Source organism: Gossypium arboreum, chromosome 4 (genome assembly GCF_025698485.1).
Source record: "Gossypium arboreum isolate Shixiya-1 chromosome 4, ASM2569848v2, whole genome shotgun sequence".
Lineage (NCBI taxonomy): Eukaryota > Viridiplantae > Streptophyta > Magnoliopsida > Malvales > Malvaceae > Gossypium > Gossypium arboreum.
Genome location: NC_069073.1, coordinates 48524154 through 48531426, shown reverse-complemented (window position 1 = coordinate 48531426; position 7273 = coordinate 48524154). Strand labels below are relative to the sequence as shown.

The 7273-nt window shown below is 34.7% G+C and overlaps 1 non-coding gene across 1 annotated transcript; it reads right to left on the bottom strand.

The window, feature by feature from the left end:
- Nucleotides 1-1003: 1003 nt before the first annotated feature.
- On the bottom strand, nt 1004-1110 carry LOC128292336 (small nucleolar RNA R71). The gene has a single exon (XR_008282320.1). It is a non-coding gene; the product is annotated as a small nucleolar RNA R71 (small nucleolar RNA).
- Between the last annotated feature and the right edge of the window lie 6163 nt (nt 1111-7273).

Genomic DNA, 7273 nt, shown 5'->3' with positions numbered 1-7273 from the left:
AACGGTAAACAAAATTCTTATACGGTATTACTACCATACTGTAGGCAATAAAATAATAATAAAATAAATTTTCTAACTTCAAATTTGTGGTCCCAAAACCACTGTTTTGATTTAACTAAAAACGGGTTGTTACACATGAGTAGAGATATTTCTACACTTGAAGAGTATTCTTTTTATCTAGAAATTGAAAGAATCTTGAGAAGAAGGAGAAAAGAATTGCGAGAAATGGAAAGAATTAGAAATGATCAGGTTAGAGAAGAGCCATTACATTAGAATGGAAGGGATGATGAGATTCCTCCAATAATAGATGATAGAGACAAACCCATTAGAGAACATATACTGTCGATCTTGGATGATCTGAATCTAGGAATTATCAGGATTCATATTCAAGCCTAATATTTCGAGTTAAAGTCAGTGATGTTTCAAATGTTACAAACTATAGGGCAGTTTAGTGGATTGCCTACTAAAGATCCACGGTTGCACTTAAGACTCTATTTGGAAGTCTGCGATTCATTCAGGCAGTTGGGCCTATACCCGAAACCGACATAGGTGGGTAGGTAGAGAATACCTAGGGGCGCGAGACAACTCTCTCTAAGGAACTCGACAAAATAGCCCCATAACTTCGGGAGAACTAAATGACCGCTCAGTGATAAAGGAGGTAGGGGTGCAGAGACAATAAGGAGGTTTGCCTAGAAGCAGCCACCCTTGAAAGAGTGCGTAATAGCTCACTAATCGAGCGCTCTTGCGCTGAAGATGAATGGGGCTAAGCGATCTGCCGAAGCTGTAGGATGTAAAAATGCATCAGTAGAGGAGAGTTCCGCCTTAGGGGGAAGCACCCTCGTGAGCGGGAGTAGACGATGCGTTGAGACTGAATTTATTCCCTTATTCATTGCGAGATCGTGCCAGAGCATGGTTAAATGCATTGCCAGTAGTTACGGTGTCGTCTTGAAATGAACTATGTTAGAGGTTTCTATTAAGATATAATCCTCCAAACATGAATGACAAATTGAGGAACGATATTACGTCCTTTCAATGGTCTGAGGATGAAACATTATATGAAGCATAAGAGTGATTCAAGGAGTTAATTAGAAAATGTCCAATGCATAGTTTTCAACATTGAACACAAATGAAAATGTTCTACGATGGATTGAATGCACATACAAGGATGTGGTTTATGCATTTGCCAATGGGACTTTGCTTGATAAATCGTATAATGAGGCATATGAAATTTTAGAGAGGATAGCAAACAATGATTTTCAATACCCCACTACAAGAGTAGGGATTGACAGAAGTATTGCTTAAGCAATGGAACTTGATGTGATTACTTCACTAGTAGCTCAGGTTTTACCTTTAAGAATATGGTTAAAACACTGAAAAGACTAGCTACAGTACAAGAAATGAAAGTAGCTGAGTTAGCATGTGTTTATTGTGAAAAAGATCATGTTTTTGATGAATGCCCATCGAACCCAACCTCAGTTTATTATATGGGAAATTTTAATCGAATAACAATCACCCATATTCCAACACATAAAATCCAGGGTGGAAGCAACATCCCAATTTTAGTTAGAGTAATCAAGGGGTGGGAAATTCCAGCAATGCTATTTGACAGAATGTTGTGAGTGCACCACCTGGATTGAATCAGTCCATACCACGACAAAGTGCCCAGCTAAATTCAGCTTCGAGTTTTTCATCTATGGAAGGTCTATTAAAGGAATACATGACCAAGAATAATGCTATCATTCAAAGAGAAGCTACACCTTTAAGAGCTTTAGAAAATCAAGTGGGACAAATTTCCAAAGCATTAAGCTCAAGATCGCAAGGAGCACTGCCAAGTGATACCAAAATTCATGATCTCAAGGTAAGGGATCATGTAAAGCCATTACACTCAGAAGTGGCATGCAACTACCAGGAATTGTTAATGACACCACTATTGAATAAGGTAGTTTGGATTTCAAAATAAGAAGAATTCTGAACCAATAGTGAAGTAGGTTACAAAAAAAAAAAGAGTAACCAGAAAAATGTTGAAGCAGATTCATCTTGTATTGCCAATAAAAATGCCACGGTAAAACAACCTCAACAAATAGAAGGAAGGCCACTGCCACCTTTTCTTCAGCGTTTCTAAAAATCTAAACATGATTTTCAATTCAAGAAATACCTGGATGTCTTGAAGCAATTACATATCAACATACAGTTGGTGGATGCATTGGAACAAATTCACAACTATGTGAAATTCATGAAAGATATCTTATCAAAGAAGAGAAGGTTAAGGGAGTTTGAAACTATCTCTCTCATTGAAGGGGCACAACAATGCTGAGAAACAAATTGCCACCAAAACTGGAGGATCTAGGGAGTTTTACTATACCTTTCTCTATTGGAAATCATTATGTAGGCAAAGCATTAAGCGATTTAGGTGCAAGTACAAGTCTAATACCTATGTCTATTTTTAGGAAGCTAGGAATAGGGAAGTTGAGACCTACAACTGTCACATTGTAATTAGTTGATCATTCATATGCACATCTAGAAGGTAAAATTGAAGATGTGTTGGTAAGAGTTGACAAATATATTTTTCTAGCAGATTTTATTATTCTGGAATGTGAGGCTGATAAAGAGGTACCAATCATACTTGGGAGACCTTTTCTAGCAACTGGTATAACATTAATGGCATAATTACAAAAAAAAGCCCTCAATCTTTGGTGGCATTTGGATATATGCCCCTAACCTTTTTATTTTCTAAAATCGACCCTTCACGTAAAGGATTTTTTAGATATCAACCCAGTTGAAACAGTAACTGTTAGTTGACTGTTAGTCAATAGCAGGTTAAAAAAATTTGTCCTACGTGGCGTTCCAGTTGACTTATGACGTGGAAGACATTAATATGACTATTAATAGGTTTTAAATTCATCAATCTCCATCTCATCCATTAAAACTGCTCCATCCTCTTCATCTCATTTGCAGAAACATAATTTTCAAGTTTGAGATCAATACTATCTAGAAAACCCAACAAACAATGGTTTTCACTTGCTATATTGTGGCTTGCATCGAGTGTATTTTAGATGTCTCTTTGTTGGTGATTTATTATTATACTTGAAAAAAAAATAGATCTCAAATCAGAAAACCCTTTTGAACAAGCCCAGAAAAAAGTGGTTGGTAAGGTAAAATTAGTAATGGGTTTACTAATATCATCTGCAAATCTAAAGTAAAGCCAGCCCCAAGGTCGTTATTCTTGTCTTCATCTCTAACCAGTGTAAGAAAACAAGAAAAAATAAAAGTATGATTGTGGGTACTGATGGATGAAAAGAAAATTTTATGAGAGTTGGAGAGGTGAGAATGGCCTTTTGAAGGGGAAATCAAAGAGCTAGGGTACAAGAAGGGGATAGAAACCCATAAAATTCTTTGATTTTCAGGGTTTTTCTTTCACTCATTTTTTCCTTGAAACTCAAAAGGAAAAGATCAAATTTCAGAGATGGAATGATGGACGTCATTGAACACTTCTTGGTCAGAGAAGATGCCGGTGAGCAATAGCATCAATAATGGGAAAAGGTGACTAAGGCTTTTTTTCTTTAGAGAAGAAGATTGAAGAGGATAAAGATATTTGTCTATTTCATTGCCTTTGCAAGGGGAAATCAAAGAGCTAGGGTAGAAGAAGAGGATAGAAACCCAAAAAATTCTTTGAATTTTTGGGTTTTTCTTTCACTTTTTTTTTTGTAACTCAAAAGGAAAAGATCAAATTTCGGAGATGGAAACATGGACGTCATTGAATGCTTCTTGGTCGAAGAAGATGCCGGTGAGCAATGGCATCAACAGTGGGAAAAGGCAACTAAGGCTTTTTTTGTTTTTGTTAAGATGATTGAAGAGGATGAAGATATTTGTCAATTTCTTTAGTAATTATTAATTTTTTTATATTTTAAGTAATAATAAATATGGGGTAAATTAGCTTATTTGTTTTAATGTCTGCCACATCATCAATCAACTGGAGCACTACGTAGGTCAATTTTTTTGACCGTCTGTTGACTACCAGTCAGCTGATGGTTACCGTTTCACCTAGGTTGATATCTGAAAAATTTGTTACGTGAAGGGTCAATTTTAGAAAATAAAAAGGTTAGGGGCATATATCCAAATGCCCCCAAAGGTTGAAGGCTTTTTTTGCAATTATGCCAACATTAATTGATGTACAAAAAGATAAATTAAAAATGAGAGTTAATGATTAGCAGATAACCTTTAATGTTTTCGATACAATGAAGTGTCCAGACACAGATGAAGAATATCACACTGTTGAGATTGTTGACACAATAGTTCAAGAAGAATTTGCAGAATTTTATAACAATAATTCTAATGATGATGTAGACCCACTTGAGTTAATTGAAGCAGAAATGATTGAAGAATTTGTTAAACTAATGAAAGCTAAGAAAATTGAGAATGGATTAAGGAGAAGTTTCAAATCATTAAATTTATAGATCTTGTAACGCCCCGTACCCAAGATTGTTACCGGAGTCGAACACGGGGGTGTTAACGGACTTAATTCATTTGCTTACACAGTTAATTTTTAAAATTTCCAGACAAGCTGGCTAACTGCATCACAGTCACTTTTAAAATCATATCTCGAGTTTCAAAACTCGAAAATCGATTCCTTAAATTTTTTCTGAAACTAGAATCATATATCTATCTACAAATTTGTTTCTAGAATTTTTGGTCAAGCCAATTAGTACAGTTTATTAGTTAAAGTCTCCCCTATTTTAGGGTTTGACTACTCTGACCTTCATGCATTATGACTTAGATATCTCCCTGTACAGGGCTTCAATTCTTATTCCATTTGTTTCTAATGAAACTAGACTCAAAAATGAATCTGTGCATATAAGGCATGACTTCTAATTATCTCCGGTTAATTTATAGTGAATTTCCAAAGTCAGAACAGGGAATCCAGAAATTGCTCTGGCCCTGTTTCACGAAAACTTAAACATCTCATAAAATATGGCTCATATGGTCGTTCCGTTTCTTTCATATGAAAATAGACTCATCAATATTCGATTACATAATTTATTCATTATTTAATTACATTTCTACTATTTTTAGTGATTTTTCAAACTCACATCACTGCTGCTGTCAGCATCTCGTTTAAGGTAAATTTCACCTATTTCATAGTTTTCCATGAGTCAACTAGCCATTTGTCATACATAGCACCAAAATGATTGTGATTAACCATTCCAATGGCTAATCATTACCAAGCATTTCCATACCACTCAATGAACAATATACAAAATGATTATAATGCTATGCTCAAAATATGTATAAGCCATTTTCGCATGGCTATCCGAATATATACATTACCAAAAGGTACTTGATTAACAACAAAGGACAGTCCTATACATGCCATTATCAAAGTTCAACTAAAAGAGTACCAAAAGGGCTTTGGTAGTGTGGACAACTTCGACTTTGACACTCCCGAGTCCGATAGCTGACGAACAAAATATATAAAACAGAGAATCAAAGCAACGGAATAAGCATTTTAATGCTTAGTAAGTTTAAGTAATGAAATTATTTACGACTAAAGTATAGCGTTCATATGACTAAATGAATAATTGCATATACGCATATTCCCAAAATCACACTTACTTCACGCTTCAACCAGTATATTCATACACAAGGGATCAAACCTAACTAAGGCCAGAAGTTTGTTAATCAATTGAGCGAATACTATTTAAAAGAAAATCAACTTTCCGATGCATATACGAAACATACCTTATTGTTTGGGTTTTATGAGCGTATTAATTGAAATTATTACAGCAAGATCACTCATTTCCAAACCCAAGTACCTTCGGGATTTAATCGGATATAGCAAATCGCACAAATGCCTTCGGGACTTAGCCCGGATATAGTAACTCGCACAAATGCCTTCGGGACTTAGCCCGGATATAGTCACTAGCACAAAATGCCTTCGGGTCTTAGCCCGAATATCGTCACTAGCGCAAATGCCTTTGGGACTTAACCCGGTTATAGTCACTAGCACAAAATGCCTTCGAGTCTTAGCCCGGATATCATCTGAATAATCATGCACATATGTCAATAAATCATAACACATCTATTTTTCATATTCGTTACTAGAACTCAAACACAAGACACTTATCAACCATTACCATTTTCGGCTCAATAGCCACATACAAAGAGCATGATCTCTTTACACATTCGACTACTAGTCATAGTATAAACTAATTACCTCGATATATAATTCAAGTAGAATCATTATATCATCGTTTATTTGTTATGATTATATGTCATGGCTTAATCAAATCATAAACTAAGTTCCATTATTGAATGACTTACCTCGAATGTTGTCGAATGACTTCAACGGCTATTCGATTACTTTTTCCTTTCCTTTATCGGACTTAGTTCCCCTTTGCTCTTGGGCTTAATAAAACAAATGAATTTATTCAATTACTTATCCAACTTTACTATATACAAATATCTATTTATTAAGATTCATTTCAAACTAAATATTAGGCAACCGATCATATATTCTCCCCATAGTGATATTCAAACATTGTAGCCAAAGAATCACAATTATCGAATGTTTAACTATGATCAGACATATGATATTGCCCGTATGTCTTAAGCTAATTACCGAACCTATTGCCTCAATTCATGTTCATATCGAATATAGTAATCCTTACTTGAACTATTAGCCAACCTTATCAAATGAACAATTATACTTAAAATACCATATATATGTATATCTACATAAGTGCATAGATACTATGTTACCAACAATTATTTCCTTGCATAGTAGCCGAACCAATATACAAATTAATTCATACAGTCAAACATATCAATAATAGACTACCCTTAATCATATTTACCCGTCACATTTACTCTACTTAAATCGAAAGAACTTGCACATAAAGTCCTTGGCCGAACCTCTCTAAACACAAGTCAACCAAAATCTTAATATTTATCTAGTGTATAAGCTTATTTACCTTCCAATAATCATAACAATATCAAACTCTTAATATTTATGTACAAAGCCAAATCTTAATATGATCCAACCTCCAACTAATTCATTTCAATCACTCACACGGCATTTGTTCAATTCATTAGACAAATCTATGTTTGGCCATTGTACTCATGAGCATTAAAATTTATAATTTGACTAACTTAAACCCTTCTCTTCAACAATTCTTCATAAAACATAAAGACTATAACCCAATCTCATCCTTTAATAACTAAAACCGAATGCTCAAACCATCACCAAGATTTCAAAATTTTGACATGGGTTATGTAA